At 39.4% G+C, this 20,551-nt stretch overlaps 1 protein-coding gene across 10 annotated transcripts in view; it reads right to left on the reverse strand.

Moving 5' to 3' along the window:
• Positions 1 to 16,342, reverse strand: part of esrrgb (estrogen-related receptor gamma b) — a 110,050-nt gene extending 93,708 nt beyond the window's left edge. For 4 of the 10 annotated variants that reach the window (XM_046373028.1, XM_046373026.1, XM_046373029.1 and 1 more), the window contains exons 1-2: positions 16,160 to 16,342; positions 15,082 to 15,442 (exon numbers count right to left, since the gene is read on the reverse strand). The gene's annotated coding sequence lies outside the window, so the exon portion shown is untranslated. Of the gene's footprint in view, positions 1 to 12,161; positions 12,541 to 13,757; positions 14,656 to 15,081; positions 15,443 to 16,159 lie in introns of those variants that run through there. The other 6 variants (XR_006841626.1, XR_006841628.1, XR_006841627.1 and 3 more) reach the window with 4 other exon arrangements.
• Positions 16,343 to 20,551: the final 4,209 nt, after the last annotated feature.

Raw genomic sequence — 20,551 nt, forward strand, 5'->3', positions numbered from 1 at the left:
TTACGTAAGTGCAACCCCTACGCACTGATCAATCACAGCTATTCAAGTGCAACTGGGAATGGATCCCAAATAAAGTTTGCAACTTGAGACTGGGCCATTGACAGTTATGTCACACAGTCCCAGAGCTGCTGGGAGCATGATCTGCTGCCCAGTCTGAGAGACAGTGAATGTGGAGGTGCAGGCTTGTCTCTGCCCAGAATAATGTCCACTGGACCCTCATTAGCAGGTGGTGGAATGTAATTCACCACCTCAGCAGTCAGCTGCTGTACTTAAATACAGATTTGATATATTTGTACTTGAGTGTCTTCTTAGTAAGCCTCTTCCTGCTTTTCCAAAATATTATACTAGCATTACATTTATTTAGCTGCTTAAGTTACTACTTACTTTAAAGATGACACATTTTGGACAACAACCACATGAGTACACCTGAAGCCACTGACAGAAAATCAACTGTTTTGATAATCATTCCATTAATTTTTCATGTACAAACATTTTGTTGTTTTCAGCTTCATAAATGTGAGTATTTGCTGCTTTACATTTGAATTATTTTAAAATTTGGACATTATGAAGGTGTTACTTTGTGTTCTGGGTAATCGTAATCGCGATCGGCAGATTTATCTGTGAAAATAGTTCAAAATGAGTTTCATCAATTTCAGTCTTTTTTTTTTTTTTTTTGATTTATACATTAATGCAAGACAAATAATATTCTAATAATATAATAGATAATTGTATAATAGTACTTTTATTTTTAGACTTCAATAACATTTTCAATGCAGGGCTTTTACTTGTTATATAGTATTATCACAGCGTGGTATGAGTATCTTTACTTAAGCAAAGGATTTGAATACTTCCTCCACTGCTGCTAACTGGGAGCAGAGTTGTCTTACCTCGGGGTATCAGGGGGAGCTCCTCATCTGGCTGTGATTTACCAGAATGAAGGTGGGAAAGACTCTTTTTTTTTTCATTTCTCATTTCAGCTTCTTCTCAATTAGCTTTCTTGGACTGTCAGTGTTTTGGATGCTTTCGCTAAAAGAAGGTTACATGAACTCAACCACGCAACTGCCAATTTAATCACAGTCTACTGCCAAGAATTTACAACAAAGAAAATGAAAAAGAGCAGAATCTCCAGCATTCTTCTTCTGAAAAGATCTGTTACTGTATATAAAAGTCAACTGTACAGGATTATGTGACAGAACACATGATTAATGTCTTGCTCTGAGAAACTTAGAACAACCCTAAAAGATTTTTTTTTCTTTTTCTCATTTTCATCATGATTTGCTCCCCTCACTCAGGACCTTTATTCTTAATGAGTTGTTTTTTCCCATGTGAACCTTATATGCACAAACAAGAGTTTTGCTGAAAGAGTAAAGTTCTCAAATCCGATACAACAGAAACCAAAAGTAGGATTTTATGCTAACTACAGCCAAATTTCCTGTTGCACTCCCTTTTGAAAACTGGTGTTATGATCCCATTTCTAAATTGTACCATATGTTCCAAAAATTACTTTTTGGAAAAGTAGGCTACATACAGCAAGACCTATGGTTAAAAATAGACACCAGGGAAATTTGGAGATTGTTCAGGTATGTTGTTGGTTAGCTCCACATGGCAGATCCATTGAAGCCTCTCTGTTATGATCAAGTATATCTACAGATGTGGTTGGAGAACAGATTTATAACAGACTTGTGTTAGGATTCTTTGGCTGAAATCAGATTAGATGTTAATCTTAAACTCAGTCATTACCCTGAAAAACGTTGTGTTCTTTTAAAAAAATATTATTGTGGGAAAAAAATGGCATTTGTCTGAATCTATGCCTAAAAATACGAGAGGACAGAGTCCAAGTGGTTTTGCAGTGCTTTATATGTACATGTACAATACATACAGACTTTACCGTATTGCACCAAACTATAATGTCAGTCTTACAGGAATAGTTTGACACATTGAGAAATGTTTATTTGCTTTTCTTGGTCATTTATGTGCATCAAAGCTGCATTTTGTAAGAAATGGACAGAATGCTAACCAGTTAGCCCTGGCTGGTCCTGTGTCGCATTACCACTTTGTATCCTTTTAGAGGCAGTGGTTGGTATAGAGCCCACATAATTTAATCTGGGAGATGTATACAAGTGGTGAGTCTACTTCATATTTCTGAAACTCTCTCAATAGAAAACTACTACTAAACAGAAAAATACAACTGTAAACCTTCTGAAAGTTTCTCTCTTTTACTGATTTTTGGAGATGCTTCGAATTCTGATCCCATTTTACAAGTTGCTCCTCTAACTTTGAGGCTAGATTCCAGAGTCTTAGCTTAGCAAGAAAGACTGGAAGTTTGCCAAGATCTCTATGAACATCTCTCAAACTCACTAATTACACCATTTCATTTGTTTGAGAAATGTAGCAAGAGTTACAGTTTAAGCAGGTTGATTTTTGAACTTTGGATGGAGTCAGGCGAGCTGTTTCGCCAAGTTTACATTTTTATTCTAAGCTGGGCTAATCATTTGCTGGAACTGATCTTTCCTTCTAACTCAACAAAAAAGATAAGTATATATCTGAAAAAGTCAAAAGTTTGCAATTGCTTTTACTGCAGTAGATCTTCCTTTTTCATGAATATCAGGACGATTTGCAAACCAGTAGATTTGCAATGGGCACAAGGGGTTTGTGGGTCCACCCGGTGAGTCCACAGTTTGAGTCATAGGTTTTCCTTCTACTGTAGACATTGAAAGTAAAGGTAATAACATCAATAAATCGGGCTGAAACAAAATCTCTCTTAAAAAGGTAAAAGTGACTTTCCTGCTAGTTTTGAGAGGCACAAGAAAATATATCAGACTTATTCGTGATTTTTCATTTCATTGGATAAATTTTACTGGACCAGTTCCTTGGAGTTGGTTTTTCTGACATTGTATATTGGTACATCATCATGTTGGTACTGTTTTAAAATTACCCACTATTGCTACTGTTGTTTCACTTTATTAGTTTTATCTTCCTGCCAAACTGGACGCAGAGTACTGTATTTTGTTGACGTGGAAAGGATGATAAAGAATCTATCCATCACCTATCAAGGACACATCCCACACTTACATTTTTTTTTATTCCCCTCACTTATCTCATTTCCTTTTTGAGACCAAGTAATATGTTTTACATCTATTATGAGCACTGTGACTTTGAGCAATACACTGCATGCCATTTATTGCATGTAATAGGTTACAATCTATAATTTTAAGCTTATTTTGCTCATTTCAAATTGTGGTAGATAGAATGACCAGATAAATATCCAAAATGTTGGGATAAATATGGGTTCAGAGTCCAGATATGGGGGGGGGGGAGCTTCTGAGTGAAAGTTCATGAAAAAACAAACAAAACCCGGAAGCAACGCAATGTTTTTTTAAAAAAAATTTCCATTTCCAAAGATTATATCAGTTTCTTCCCCTCACTAAAGACCCCTCTGAGACTATTATACTTACATTTAAGTATTACTAACTGTGACCCAATACCCCAAAGTAAGTGCCCATAAAAATGCCACAGAAATTAATTACAAGGAAAGTTGATCTTCCCATTGTTAATTTGCCAGTTAAATGTTGGCGTCCCTGCGGGAGTATAGAGATCTCAGAAAAAGCTCACTGGGAGAGGCCATTATTGTGGCTGGGTTTGGAAAGATAAAATTTCAGTCCAGGAAGCTGCAGGGTAACCACAAACACACCGAAAAACACACTCATTCAACTTTATTCCACATGGAGAAGATACAAGATAGAGGGCTTTTTGCTTTGATGCTCCTTCTGTCTTTTCTCAAGAATGAATACCATTATAGGAGGTCACCGAGCCTGACTTGCAACCCACTGGTGTTAGACTACATTTTATTGGCTGCGAGCCTGAAAAGCAAAGGAAAACATTGGCCCAAGTGATCATACGGGCGTGGCTGAGGGGGCCAAGAAGATATATTTTCAGTAAGATGACATCAATAAGAGCAGTGTGCCCGCGTGTTGAATCATATCTTATCGTGGCTGTCAGGACAGAGAACTTTTTCATTTCACAGCATCATACCAGAGGGGTGTTTGCCTTTACTGCCACTGCTGATACGATCAGCATGAGACAGAAAAATGAATTACAATACTTTAGCCTTGCAGCTCTGCTGTAGCAACAAGTCTGAATTTCACATAGCTGGCTTTAAGACTGAAAAATATGATAAGCTCATGAGCTAATCCAAACAGGATATATACCACTCTGGGAATGGCTGGTTAGTATAGACTGGGGGTGTACGATTAGGAGACATGGTTCTTAAAATGTCTTACTACAGGCAATCTTCCCTGACCTGCTGTAAAATTGTCTTTGTATCTCTCTCTCGCTCTCTTTCTCTCTCTCTAACCTTCTCTTCTCTGCTGGCTTCTGCATCAAGTTTCCATGAGATCGCAGTGCCTTCCTTGCTCTCAAGAGCCTCTAAGATACCACACAGTAAATGTAAAGCGATCATTCACTGGGGGGGAAAAAATGACTGCATGGCTAACTGGTAAAGACATGGTTGGCCTGGAGGACAATGAGAGGTGGATGACAGATTGATAACGGAAGAGACGGTGCATGTACTTCTGTTCTCTCCATTATCGTTTTACAGCAAACACACACTCTGGTATGTCTGAAGCCATTCAGCGTTTTGATAGAGCACTTTTAAACCGCCGACTTTTACAGAAGCTGTAGGAGTTTAGTGTCTCGTCGGTTTTGAGTCATTGCGCATCTGAGAATGAAAGGCTCAGATTAAAGCCTATTCAATGCTCCCATGATCAATGTTTGCAGTTTTATATAGTCAGTGGTGCAGGTGGGACATACTCTAAAGGCACGACTCATTCTGGTATTATTGTGGAAATGGAAAATAATTGCATTTATGTTGTGACATATGTGACAGCATTTAAAACAACAGAGAAATCTCACTCCAATCTAGCTGAGAAGACAGGACTTTGATGGGAGCTCTTCCAAGCATCAGAAAGCTCTTAAAGGGCCAGCATTACAGTGAATATCGCCGCTCTATTCACCACATCTGTCAGCAGTGAGAATAAAACACTGGTAGCATGACAATTACTCCCTGGGCCTGTTTGCTGGTGAATTGGTGGGTGTTTCACAGGTGCAAGCAGTCATCTGGGTGGTATCAGAGAAAAGGAATGTTGGGGAGGAAGCCAACATGGCTTTCTGATGTCAAGGGGTTAATGTTGTTTAAAGAAATGTTGGTGTCTCCTGTTCACTCCTCTTTTGTTTTTGTTTTTTTACAACAAGATGCAAGGTTGGTCACAGTTAGAGCCATGATATGTGGATAATCGTGAATTTTCAGATACCATGTAGGACTTAATGATCTAATACCTGCTGATTAATGTCTTGTGAAATTGCAATAAAATGTCCTTCATAGATCATAGAGTGTGCCTGAAAGCACTTTTTTCATTCAATCATTCACCACTCCCTACATAACAAACACACCACAGTTCACTCTTGCTGCTATAATGCTTAAATTCCCTTCAAGGTTTGATTAAGTTTTAACTTAATTTTAATAGATAGATTTACAATAAGACAAAGTTATTATGACTTCAACACTTTATATTTTTAAAACTCAAAATAAGTTTACATCCCACTGACTTAAAAAAAGAGGAAGAAGTGGAGTAAAGAGTGTGTCCACAGCTGTTGTGACAGAAACATCCATACAACCTGGAACTGTCACGGGGAGACCATGTCATTGAGGCTCAGTGAGGGGAGGCAGATTTCTGGATCTCACATGGTAGTTTTGCAGCGTTTTAGAAACACTGGCCTTCACAGCAGTGATATGGTTGGCGGATGTAATTTGGCAGAGAGAAAATGGTTCCTACACTGATCAGAGCAAGGTCTGTGGATTATCCTGAGTTAACCGGTCATGACTCCTGGAGAGACATTGCTAATGTAATTACAATTGAATGCTGTCTAGTGCCCTTACATTCAACAGAAGTCAGACATCTCTTCAGCTGATATCTCCAATATTCTGCAACTCACGGCAAAACAATCTAGATGAATACACAGCACTACAAATAGGAAGGAGGAAAAAAAGGTATTTTTGATCTTGGGGTTGAACTATCATTTGAAAATGAAATGTCTAACACCATCTCAACTGCAGAAATTGCATTTTTATTTTTTTTTAAGGTGTCAGCCTGCTAAAGTCATTCTCCAGACGAATCCCAACCCCAATGCACACACACACCTGTCTACACACCTCTCAAAGAGGAGGGAACAGTGAGCAAGGTTTTAGACCCAACTTCGAGTGCAGTGTTTTTGAACAGGTATACACACTTCTTTAGTCTTTTGTATAATCTAGTTCATTTCAAGCATGCTAAAACTTTCAGTATGATTATGATCATTAGTTTGTATAAAAGCTTGTTAAACTATCTGAGAATGCATTACCTTATACCAGGTTTCATTATCACAGATGTCTGCCAAATGTTTGATACATTATGTCTGTTTCTGAGCCACAGAAAGTCTTCACACTGAGGCTCTCATCTTTCCGATGAGGTATTATTAACCACCGGGGATAACTGCCATGAGCAATCTGCTGTATTTCTAACCTCATCCATGCACCATGAAGTTCCCACCATCTTATCTACAGCTGAAACCGAACAAACACAAAATCCATGCCCCTCCGGACTGCGAGAGTCTATGATTGTGTTATTTGGCATCACTAACACTGGCTTGGGAGCTATTACTGGGCTGAAATTTTGCAGAGAGGGGACAATTATCTGGCCTTCTTAGTCCGTTAGGATGATGTAATTAATTGTAGTTTTATCCAGCTCTGCAGGACTCAGGAATTGTCAGGCATTTGTATGAATAGGTGATGAAAACAGTGGACAGCCGGACAGGGAGCTTGGAAATAAAAAGGTAATAGCTGTTTTTTTGCAGATTAGTTGACCTAGAGGACCACTAATTTCAGGGTTGCAGTGTTGAGAGGAATGAGAACAATGTGGAAAATACATTCTCCCTGATAGGTATGGCAAGTGGTTTGTTTCTGCACTTTAGGAAAAGAACATACAAATCTGGCATGGTGGAGAAAAGATCTGGACTCAGGACAGTGACTCTCAGTAAGTCACTGCTTCGTGTTTTGAGAGATACTTAAAATTCAAATTCTATACTTTCATTCACCTTGACTTTAGGAGAATATTTTACAGTATTTTTTGTACTTTTCAGATAGTAGGTATAGTAAGATCTGGGGTTTACATTTGATATAGAGACTTGAGCTTTGTTACAATGATGCATCAAATTGATTTCGAGTGGCATTCTAAAACAAAAATTACGCTCAAATAAAAAAAACAAAAATAGACATTTTGACCCTAAAATTACTTGTGGCAACTAATGTCTAATAGGGTTCTCAATACAGAAAAAACATTTTACACAAGTGATTTACATTTACTGCAGTACAGTTCTAGGCAATTACTTTTATGCTGACTTGTGTCCATGTAGCTGGGGAAGCAATTATTTAACTTGAGTAGAATATGATGGCGCATTTTTCCATCTCTGCCTGCATTCATTTAACCAAATTAAGGCCTGTCCACTCTCACATGAAACTGTCAAACACCTTTTATGTCACCTCGAATCATAAAAAGAAACTAAAAGGAAGTTTCCAGCGTAGGTTTTATGATTAGACATGAGTAAGAAATTAAATGGCCCCTCCATTAATTTTGCTTCTGTGTGAGGCTCCTGTTTGCATCTTCATTCATCCTAGTTCAGCTCTCACCCCAGATATTTACAAAGATAAACTGTGCTTTGCAAACATGAACATCTGACAATGCGGGATAAAATAAAACACCCTGCGCTCCAGCCATCCAGCTGCTGTTCTCTGTTCTGAGGCTGGAATGTGCTGCCATGTGAAGCCCCAGAAGAAGACATTCATTAAAGGATTAGGGCCCACACTTTGTACTGACACAAGAATGGGGGCAGCTGAAAGGATAAGACTGAAATGATCAAAATGATATTCAAGCACCATTTTGCGCATGAGAGGAGATGCTGGTGGTGTAAGTAGCGGCAATCAAAACAAGGTGCAAAGATCCTCCCTTTTCTGAGGCAGGGCCATGCTGGCTAAGATAACAGCTAAGGTGGAATCCTGCCAGGGCTAAGCCCCTTTAGTGCACATTTTCATTTAGTGCTTTAAGGTGTCAAATATGCTGAGATCAAAGAAGTCATGGCCACTTTAGAGCTCCTTTAAATGGAGCTGTGATCAACAAATTCTCAATAGGCTTGGGAAGACAGTTTGTCTCTGGAGGAGCAGCAGCAAGCAATTCAAAAGATGAATTCATAAAGTAATTCAGTTAGGGAGCGTTTCAAGGGAATGCTACTAATCTTCCAGGGCTTTCCAGTAAGAGCTCATATTTTCAATCTGAGATGTCTGCACACTTCTCAAATAGTTCATTCTTTGGTGTCCTAAAAACTGGTCTTAAAGTGTTTCAATCACAGTTCCAAACCAAACAAAGGCATTACATTTCTTTGCTTGTTTATTGAGAGTTTCAATAATAGGCAATTTGGCAGCAGTGGCAGGAATCCTCCGCCGAAAACTATAAAAATGGCAGTATGTGTGGTCTGGTGCTGCCATCGCAGAGCAGCAACAGCACCAGGGCCAGCGTATTTCCCGTAGCATAACACATGCCGACAGCAGGCAGACATGGCAAACTGGACTCCCCTTGTTCTCACACTCTGTGCCAAATTGGGGGAAATTCTTCCAGTGGCAAGTATCAATTACTCACTTTAAACAAACATCCAAGGCTTTTGAATATCAACATGGTGTGTGCATGTCTCCCTTCAGGGCATCTGATATTGGGAGACCACACACATGGAGTCACCTTTCAGCATCACCTTTATCCTCATACTGACTTTTTACTCATTAGTCTGTTCCGTACCCCCCTCTTTGCAATGTCTGACAAAGTTAGACCAAGTTTTAAATAGACCGGGTGAGAGGTGACAGCATCAGCCTATAAACTAAACTATCTTCTAAAAAGTTTAGCGACATATTATGTTCACCAGAGAAAAGTTGTGCCTGACGCTGGAGGGCTGTAGTCAGTAATGTTTTTTTTGAACAGTTGTGTCACATTAAGCATTAGCAGAGAAAACACATCCATCATCTTCATTCTGAAATGTGTCACTTGCAAATTGCGTGCAAGCGAGGTCGACAGCCATGGAATCCGCATCGCCGTGGAGTCTGCATCGTCTGGCTCAGCCCCATCTGGTACAGATATATCGGGAACTTCAAATGGTCAGCTTCAGCCTTCGCACATATCACACAGCAACCACACAGCTATATGATCCTTGTGAAGCTAGAGAGCCGTGCAGATTAGGTATTAAAGTTTGTAGTAGATCACATCATTCATGGTGTCGCATCAAACACATTACTGTAAACTCTGCTAAGGAGGGAGCAACTTGCAGCTACTAAGTCTTCATCTTTGTTGTAAGACCACGAGATGAAGATGCTCTTATCACCTATTTGTGTGTATGTGCATGTGTATGTGTATGCACAAAAGAGAAATTTAACAGCCCAATCGCCATGATAAATACTTGCACTTTACGTTTCTGCAAACCAGGAATTATGTTCAAACTTACATTTGATAGGTTGAAAAATTACTAACTATAATAATAGCAATGTGAGCATCCACATAGATGGACAATAATTTTCTGCATACAGGGACACCAAGCATCCAGATCTGTCAGCAGCTGAAATGGATATTTATGACTTTTGTACAACAGAAAGAATACGACAAAGTTCATGAGAGAACTGTTTGGCTGTTTTGGATGTCTCAGGTAAAATTACACTTTGTCATGTGGAATCTGTAGCCTGATATTAAGTTATCCTGTACAAGCTTTTAATAAGTTTTATACCACAATAGCCAAGAGTGAAGGATAAAGGTAGACCGTCTAAAAAGTGTTGATTAGCTTACTCAAAAGAGGACTGTTACAGGAACCAATATAACAATATATAATATATAACAATATATAACCATCAGCACTACGTGGATGGATTTTGATTGGCTGTCAGTGGCTCTGAGTGTGATTGCAATGATTTTGATTCCCACTGTTGCTGTGGTATGGACTCCACCATCCAATTGCATTTTTAAAATGATATACTTAAAGTTATTGTTATATTTATCATTCCTGGTGTAGACAGCCCTTGAGAGTCAATGTTGTATTTGGGCACTGCAGACGTTTTGATGTTTTTGTTTTAGCTCATGATGCTACAGTGACTTCCACTTGATTGCTTTTGATTGGGTGGCACACCAGATGTTTTTAATTTGCACAGTACGAAAGGCTTTCCTAGCTAAGACGTTCCTTACGCTCTCATGGTGTCACCAAATTGGTAAATCCCTGGTTTGAAAGTAGGTGGCAGTTACTGTAGACTTAAACAAACCATTACAACTCAGTGCTTGCCGTCAGTAGTGGGTTTTCATGACTAAAACACCACACCATGGCATTGTTGTCCATCTGTCTCCACCCTTGTTTTTCTGTATGAGAAGTATAAATTAACAGTCATTGAAAGTTATTCTAGAAATTCAGTGAAATTAAAGTGGATAGACAAACTGAAAACCAAAATAAGTACCCTTTAACGAGCAATCACTTTGAAGAAAAAAAAGTTTTTGTTATTCTCAGTAATTTTATATTTTGAATGACAAACATCAGCCTTTAATTAGCAACAGATAAAATACCACAGAGAACTTCACCACAGCGGTCTTTCACTCCTGCTGCTAAACAATCACCAGGGATGGCAGGATGATGTTAGCTGTGAAAGCTAAAGCTGGTGCACATGTCAGCAGCTCTGCAGGCTTTAACATGAAGCATGAGTCTCCTACATTAAGAGTTTGAAGAGTCAAAAGTCCACCACTTGCTGAGAAATTGAAAACATGAGGGCATTTTCACACAGGATGGGATGGGGAGACTTTGATTTCAAAAAGTGTTGACAGTGCAGGAACACCTTATCCAAATGGCTCCTTGTGCAACTCGCAGTACAACAAAAACCTCAAAAGAGCTCCAGGTCATTCAGTTTAATGGAAGTACTATGAGAAACATTCACTGACTGTAATGCAACTGGAATTCTAACTTAGAAGAAAGAGGCAATGGCTCGAATGCAAGTGACCTCCAAAATCTCGATTTATTGTTGCAATTACAGACAAAAATCTGGTCCAGGTTTCACACCGTAACTATCAAACAGGCTTTTTTGAGCATCAGGATTGTGCAAAACCGCTCTACTGTACATCCAGAACAAATAAGTCTTTTGTGGCCTGTTGGTCAGGGACTGATTTGCGGCAGCAAAGACTACACATGGAAGGTTGAAAATCACACAGTGAGAATGGCACTCGACCATGAGAATAAAGATGAAGGCGGGTTTTCATATCAAACTAATAAGAGTCATATGGAGAGAAAAAGGCATCAGCAGTCCACACTGGGGATTGATGTGGAGAGTAGAGTGAGAGATCATGGCAGCACAGTGTTTTTCTTGTGCTGTTGCGAAAACAGACACTAGGACGCAAGCAGCAGCCACTCTATAATGCGTGGTTTTAGAATCAAATGAGCAATATAACCACTAGTGACTTTGAATGCTGACACCATGTGTCAACATAAAACCACATCAGTCTGCACTTTGTGATTTACCTCTATTTTGTCTGTGTACACAGTGAGAAATAGCAAGAAATTGTATTTTAAACTTAACAATTGACTGACTGCAGAGCACAATAGCAATTTTACTTGATGGAGACATTCTTACATGTATTTTTCTAAACTAACCATCTGTTCTTTATGAAAAAACAAATTTAAGTTCGTTCTAAAGGGCACAAAGATGATTGGAGCTCCCATCAGATCACTTTTCACTGGGAACAGTTTGCCAAAGTCTTCAAGCAAACCCCAGATTTCCTTGCAAATCCCATACAACAATATTAGTTTTAAACCAGCATAGCATCCTATGTCACCTCAAGAGAGCAAAGGTGGCCAAGATTATCGGAAACTGAGTCACTGGAGGGATTTAAAAAAATGTATGCATTAATATTTGTTCATATTACATGTTCACAAAACAGTGTGAGTTTTTAAAATTGTGTTTTGCTCCTGTTTTCAAAATCTGAATTTCCAAAGTGAAAACTGCTAAATTAATGACTTGAAGTTGATAAAATTCCAAAACTCCAATCAGAAGCTTCAAATAAGCACACTACATAGGACTTCCTGTTTACCTTTTTTATTTAATTTATTTATTTATTTATTTTTAGATTAAACTGATTAAATTAACATGTGAGTATATTTGAAAATTTGCATATCTGCTTTCTTCCCTCATGCATCTTTTTCTGAAATATTTTCATAGGACCACATATTTTCCACATAGTTAATACTTTATATTGTACATTCAGCAGTAAAGGTATATTTTTTTCCACATCTATATACTGCAAGTTGTATAGCATTGTATTTATTACTTTTTTTCATGTTGCATAATTTTTAGCTGTAGATCAAGAAGTAGAGTAGGTCCATTAATTGGATGGTTTGCAGTTGAGGCAGAGCTCAAGTCTCTTCGGGCAAGACTGTGTGAGTGAATGTCTGAAAGAGAAGCATTATGAAAGCTTTGTGCCATAAGTGCAGACCATTCACATTAACTTTTCCCCCCCTGTCTTATCCTTTTGCTATTTGCTGATAGAGCAACCGAAGTTCCCCTCATGGGTCATTAAAGCTTCATTTTAGCTTGTGATTAACTTCACTTTTGCTTCCAGTGAGCTCAGCAGTGAGTAGGGGGAAAACCCCAACATCCAACTAGTGTATATGTGAAGCAACGTCAGCCTGTGTTTCTCTCAGAACAATGTCTGTTGCATCACTCACACATTTTCATGTGATGACTGATGTTTTGAATACAAAAGGCCAAGACAAAAAACAAAGGCTAATTGCTATGTAGGATTCAAGAAAACAAAACCTCCCTTAATGACACATATTGTAAACTAGGGGGCTTACCGACACAAAATTGGGCTTTAACAGCTGCCTGTTTATTCCTGTAAGCTCTTATTCTGTCTTCAGTGGCCGACTCAAAAAAAAAAATACAAGCTTGCATGCAGACATACGTGTATTCTTACCCACAAGACAAAAACATCCTCACTTAACCAAAATATGATACTATTAAGTGAAACACAGATCCCACTGCGCATGTTAGCGAGCTAGCTCAGCGCTGGGTGTGTTAGGCATATGTCTCTCTTGATAAATTCTCCCAGTAAATCCAAGGCTGAAGAGACGGTGGGTTCGGTCGTTGCCTTAACCAAGCTAAAGCCAGCTCGTGCTGTTGCTCCACATTCATTGGGTTTTTGTGGAAGTCTTAGACTAAGATTGATCATAACTCACTAACCTGGCTCACTAGAGGGCTGATGTAACTTCCCTTTCACTCTCAGTGATCACATTCACAGTTGAAATCTTCTTGCCAAGGGATCATTTCCAGAGGAATGGCGTTTTCTTACCTCACTAAAATCCAAACATGAATAGTTTACAAGATTTTTAGCCAGAGGGGCAAAAAGGCAAACAGACGGACAACTGATGCAGCAAATCAGAGATCTGTGTGGTGATTCATACACCTGCTTTGTCCAATAGTGAGACGAACAAACGAGTGCCTGCCAGAGGATACTGGATCAGGTTCAGACTGAGGGGGCCAGACGATGACTCAACAGCAGGTTTCTGAAGCAGAATAAATCAAGAGGACAGAGATTGTGCACCATAAACCACAAGAGCAGGTGCTTTAAAGATTTATTTCAGTTCAGTTCGTCTTTGTTCTTCTTGATTTACATACTCAAAGCAAAATAAATTAATGAAACTGTCCCACGCATTGTTATGCTTTATATTATATGCTGTACTGTAACTGCTAACAAAGAAGTAATGTATAAGCCTTTTTAAAAGCGAACGTTTTGACTCATCAGAGTGGAAAAAGCGCAGATGTTAGAAAGTATCCCTAACAAGCTGTCTACCTAGGTCATAAGATATCAGTACCGTTTTGTCATGCCCCCCTGGAGTCTCACAACATGACCTTTAAAGTCCATGTCTGGTTAATGTTAAGGTTCAGCACAAAAACTACTTGGTTTGGATCAGTGATGTTTGATTTCACACAGGACAGTCTGTTTGCTGGTTGTGTTTGACACAGCAGTCAACCCCAACCTTTACTTCACTCGATCTGTGTACTGCAGCGGGTTGAAAGGTTTTTCCGATTGTCTCATATTGACATGTTGATTTACATTGGAGTCAGGTTAAAGCCGGGAACTTGTCATCCAGATGAAGGACGTGTATTGAGAATGATAGTAGTGACAGTGAAGCCAGCGTGCACAATACCAAGACAATGAAACCCAAGCAGCTAACTGGAATTCAGCCGTCGTTCGTTTTATTGTTTATATTTTTGCTTTTGTGTCAGAATCATTTATGTGAAAAACAATTATTTAATGCAAATTAACTGATTATTTGACTGTAATGCCACAGTGTTGCAGGATGTAAACACATCATTAACATATTTTGACTTTGTGAAGGCGTACCGCCATTGAGCAACATTAGCTTAGAGAGGAATTGCAGATTCACGTGAAAGTCTCTGTGAGTTAGTCACTATGAGCAGCAACTTTCGCATTAGTCAGACATATTTTGTTGTTGAAAATTAAAAATAGATCAGCGCAGCTTTGAGGTAGAGATGATGAGGAACTGTACAGAAAAGATTAAAAATTAATAAATAATCCAGTCCATGATGCAAATCAACACCAAAGGGACACACTATGATCAGCGACAAAAAAACCATATACGCCACCATATAAGCCACCATATACGCCATATTAAAGGATTTACACTCAAAGGCAAAAACTTAATATGACTTATTGTCTCTGTCTTGTTGTGAAAGGTGGTAATGCAACAAAAACGTGAAGACAGTTAAGCTAAAAACAGTGAAACTAAAAGCCTGATTTCATGTATAATAACAACAAACCTTACTACTATAGAATTGTGACCTGAAACTCAAAATTGTATATGAATATATCTGTAATTAACAGTGATTATTGACCTTTAATTCACATGGTCAAAGTTTATTGAAGAAAATCTGTGTGTATGCGTGTGCGTTTTCAGTTGTGTACTTACTGTACTTAGCAACAATGCTACTGCTGGATCGCTGCCTGGATGCTATGGGCCAACAGCAGCTGTGTTTTTCTGGTGAATCACAAACAGGGTGTGTTGTGAATGCAGCTCTCTCTCTGCCTTCACTTTGTAACATCTTCATCCAGGTTGTGATTGTCAGATGAAGAATTCGGTTTCCTGGCGTTCTCAGAACCCGTTTGGTGGATCAAAGTGGATGTGAAGCTGATGTGGTTGAATTTTGCTTCTTTATGGCAGGTGGTTGATCTCGTGAGTTTTTGTCTCAAAGGAGATTCTCTTTGAACACATGTTGGAGGGCGTTGCTGTCCAGCAGCGCTTTGGAACAGAGTAGCATGATGTAGTTATACTGAGAATAAAAAGGAAAACGGTATTATTATTATTATTGTTGTGGTTCATAGATGTGTTTTCTGAAGCTGACATTGAAAGGAGAGAGCGATGATTTCTGTGATGAACTGAGCAAATACACAAACAAACCTGTAAAATACCAAAAAAACAGCATCAGCTCTGGATCAGGGAACTGGATGTGCAGTGTCAGTGCCAATTTTCTGGTTTATTATAGCTTTGATCTTATTTTCGACAGTTTGGTTGTTTTTCTATCAGCAAAGAAACTGCAGACATGTGGCGAAAACAGAATCAGAGTCTGCAGCAGGACAGCGTGAAGATGCAGTACATTAAGAAAGGGAAGATATTATTTAATTAGTTTTACAGTTTTCATGAAAAGTCATGGACTTGATTTCTCTCAGGTCTGAGCATGTGAATATTTCTGCTCAAATGCGTCTACATGTTGGCATAAGTTGCAGAAGGTATGGCTGATGTGTTAGTAATTTTTAAAACTTAGATTGTTGCTGCAGCTCTACCATTAGGATTATTAGTCCAAATTAGATTTATTTAGACGCATGGGAAAGTATTTCAAGGTAGGAAGTAGAAGAAGAAGAAGAACAACAATGGCAGTTCTAAGAAGGCAACCGAGAATTGTTACAGAGTCACAAAGTGGAGGACCCAATTGCAGACATGACATGAGGGTAAAGTGAAAGAACGATAAATGTGAAATAGATAAACTTACTCAAAAAAGAACACAAACTACAGAGGGCTGGGAATCCAGGTGAAAAGAGTCCAAAAGAATAATCCAAAGACACAGCAAACACAATACTCAGGGACTGCAGGAAGGCAGCAAACACAGACAAACTGTCACCAAACACAAGGACAGCACAGGTATACACAAACAAAGGAGACGAGACAGGTGAAAACAATCAGGGCGGGGCAAATGATCAAAATTGGAGGGAAAACAGACTAAGACAGGAAATGAAAAGCTAAACAAGACACAAGAGGAGAAAAACTACAAAATTAAACAGGAAACTTAAGCCACTGTATGAGTGAACGCAGAGCAATAACCTTCATCTTCTTGAAGAACGTCTTCCAGGTCCCAGTTGCATTTCACATTATTTTGATCCCTGTGCAGGCAAACTGAATTGGATTAAACAACATCAAGTGCGTGAGATATATTTGGTGAAAGACAGAACCAGGCATTCACTGGTCCTCATTAGCACTGAGCTTATTGTCCCTGGCTTGTAGTCAGGAGGGCAGGCAACCTTGTCTTTTCTGGGCAGAAGACTGCAGGTGGATGATTTGAAGCAGATAGGACTTTGCCTGTGGGTGAGATGTGAGAGAAGATGCTAGAACACAATAGAAACAGCTGTATGAGGATTTCCTCAGTCAGGCCTCACGTTTGTTGTTGTGGTTTTCTGCCAGAAAAACATTAAGTGATGATGTCACACAGCTTGAAAGAGAGAGTCTGATTGTTGGGGTAGAGGTAACTGACCAAAACTATATCAACTCTCTGTTTGGTTCTGTGACTTCTTGAAAGCTAGTTTTGAAATTTCTTTCACCGAGGATACTGTTTTCCACATTTTTCATATGTATTGTTTGACTTCTGGTATGTTTATGGGTAAGAGGGTTGATATAATTTGTCAAAGTGCATGAAAAACTGAACGCACTGTCTTTCTGATGGTGTTGAAGTTTCCATCTCCAAAAAAAAAAAAAACCACACCAACAAGTGCTACAAATATGGCCTGATGCCATTTATCCATCTATCGACACTTTTATTACTGTACATCGCTAGTTATATTTATAACATGTCCAAGATCTCTCTGCACTAATGACTAATTTGGCACTGAGTAAATGCTGTCTTGTTGTATTTGCCCAGAAGCAAATGGGAATAGTGACAGATGCATTTGTCTGAGAGTTTAGATCCATTTTCAACATTACACATCTTTCTGGTTCACTGGATTCAAACCACAGTTTAAAACAAAGGAAAAAACACTCTGCTGCTGTATTTCCCATTTCTTAACTTGAAAGAAAAGAAAATAAATCAAAATTAAGAAAAGGCAAAATTAAGAGAATTGGAGAATTTAGTTGAGATAACGTCCTAAAATTCACCCCTACAGTGCATGACACATTTTCTCCTTTGCAAATGCAATTCTTCCTATAGAGTACAGTAAATATTATGTCATTATGACTCACCACACTAATGTGTATATTATCAGTAGACACGAAGTTAAAGAGGTTCAACTTTTTTGCCAGAACAAGCAACAGTTTGACAGTTTCTATTAACAGACATCAGTCATTTCTGAATTTCACGTCCAGAATTAAAATTGAGGGTTACTCACATAATAGAGAACGTGTCTTTTTAATATCATTGCTGGTGGAGGGATTGAGAGTCACGCTGATGTAGATTGATTGTAGCTTTCTTTCTTCAGGCTGAGGACAAATGCCGCAGTGGGTGATTAAATCCAGGCCCTTTGCTTGGACGCGTCTGGGGCAGATTTTCCGAGAGCAAGGGACTTGGCGCCGGGGATCCTGTGTATTTTCCACCCTGATCTCTGCTTGGCAGAGGCCTAAATAATAAAGCTCTTTTTACTGAGCTGCCCGGGGTTCCCTGTGTACAAACACAAGTTGTATGCCCCCCACCCCTTCACCTCTGCTGTTTTAGCACAACCTGCCACCATGGGGGTTTACCTCACACCCCCACTAAGCTCCCATCCTGGAGCCGTCTGAAAGTCAGCCCTCTCATATGCACGCTGGTGTCACGCCAATTTGGCCTTGAGGTAATTTTATTGGGATCCAAGGGCACAATGCAAGGTTTGATAATTGAACAAGGGAAACAGCTAAACCAAATCTTTAGAAAAAAAAAAAGTCATGGAAAAAGCGTGAAGGAGTGGAAGTCATTTACGGAGTTTTCACTATAGCTATACCTATACCTCTTCCACCTCTACTTCATACCTCTTTACCATTTGACATATGTTTTTGTGTTTCCACTGTTATTTTTAATTGCATCATGGAGCACAGCAGGGTGTGAGTTCAGTGTGATCACGGAAATGTGGCAAGTGGTGATGAAATGTCCATTCATGCGGCAACGCATGGTTGTATGTTTATTTAACTACTGTGCAGGTTAATCTGGGTCCTCAAAGCCTGGTGCTGTGTGCTAGTGCCAAGGTTCACAAACTTTCTGTGCTCTGATCAGCCTGCCAGCTTTGAAACTTGAGGCATCCACAGAAACCACCTCCAAAGCACCCAGGCCCTTCCTGGTCAGAAGAAAAATTCTAAGGTAAATCAGTTGGCAAATAAAGTTTTTTTCTGCAAACCATTGCATGAATATCTCACTTGTCGTGGAAAGATGTCTCATATGTCCTACAGTGTCACTGACAGGATTTGGTACCACCTTTACCTCCACATGCCCATAAACATTTAAACCATTTAATGGAGTTCCAGTCTCTAAGCGGCTGTGTAGGTGGAGGAGTTCGCTCTAAAAGCCAAAACAGTAGCTCGGCAGTGGGGGAAAAATTAAGTGATTTTTCCATTTTTACTGACTGAGCCATTTTTCCCATGAACAATAAAATGAAAACAACACATAAGCCTCAGGAAACACTGGAAGAAATTAGTCCCCAACTGCAGTAGCTAATCAACACAGCCACAACACACGTCACAACGCCCTTTTTCTGTGACAGAATCGTGGGCGAATGCTTGTGTGGCACCCAAAGTTTTTGTGCTGTAATCATGGTAAACCACATGAAGCTCGCCATGGCACAAAGTTATTTAAAAATTTAGATAATTAAAGAGGAGTGACAGGAATGACACTGAGAGAGTAAAAAACACAGTTTTAAAGAATGTCAAAGTAGTGTCAAAGCTTTGATGGGGGCAGTCTGAATAAAATGTAAATCATCTTTAGGAGGCTGTGACGTAACACAACAGTCTCTACTGGTTTTTACGCCTGAAGAAGAGACGTGGCTTCTTCCTGTTCTACTACAGGAGGATTTTTTTATTCCTTTTCTGTCCTACCTGAGATCTTCTGCATGCTTGAATCATTAAGAAATACCAAGAGCACCAAACAGACACGTGTTTTTGTATGTTCAGAAGAGAAAACCAAACATAAATTTTCTCTGTTTGGTATTTCAGGCATTCATTATACTGAATGGGGCCACACACAGACATACAAGCTCATACAAAAAAAACCCCAACCAACCAAACAAAAGAAAAAAAAAACAAAACAAAAGAAAAAAAAACCCTAACTAAGAAAATGAGACAAGTCTTTATCTTCTCTGTGGACTGAGGAAGCAGAAAACACTGGTACCAAGCACAGCTCCTCTGGCATCGAGCCAGTGTTGGAAATGAAGGTTTACAGTTTGAGTCCATGGCAGCACCTCCCTTCTCTGCAGTCCATCTGTGAACGACTTAGATTTCTCCACAATGTGCATCGATGAGGTGCTCATTCAGCAGCCTCTCCAAAATACACCGAGTGGCCATCTGTGTATGACAAAGTCTTCACCACACTTACTTGGGTTTCACTTTCAGCCCTAGCAATACTTTCATCTCCTCTGTTTCAAGTATTTTGTTCTTCGCAGCTGTTTTGATATCCTCTGTGTCAGTTAGACCTTCTCACTCTGTAGAGCTCCCGTTTCTGTTTTTCTCATCTCCATAGAGCTATAAGACTTTATCTATTTCTCTCATTCCTGCCCTCGTGTCAGTGGCCAGGTACTCGCAGCTCCCTTTTTTACTGCTGCATGTTGAATGTGGCCAACGTGGTCAATCTCTGCTGCAGTCAACACAAACAGGAGGCTTTGCATCGTGCTGTGTTCTCGTGAGCCTCCTCCCTCCTCATTCCACCCTCCAATTTGTGCTTTGTGAGTCCGACGGATACCTTCAGTCCTACACAAACTAGTGGGGTTGTTGACAAATCGATGGTTTATTTCTAGGTTCCAACTGCTTATGAGAAGGCCTACAATTAAACCTGATTTGACATAAAACTGATTGCGCAACGTTGTTTTCATCCCACCTCTCTAGACAAACGGACTCCCATTTTAGCTGTGTATTTTAGGTTTTGGATTTGTGGGAGCACGATGGATTGCGGTGTGGACAGTTGATAATATCTGTGAAGCGCCAGCAGGCAGATAGGATCAGC

Source organism: Scatophagus argus, chromosome 19, assembly GCF_020382885.2.
Source record: "Scatophagus argus isolate fScaArg1 chromosome 19, fScaArg1.pri, whole genome shotgun sequence".
NCBI lineage: Eukaryota > Metazoa > Chordata > Actinopteri > Scatophagidae > Scatophagus > Scatophagus argus.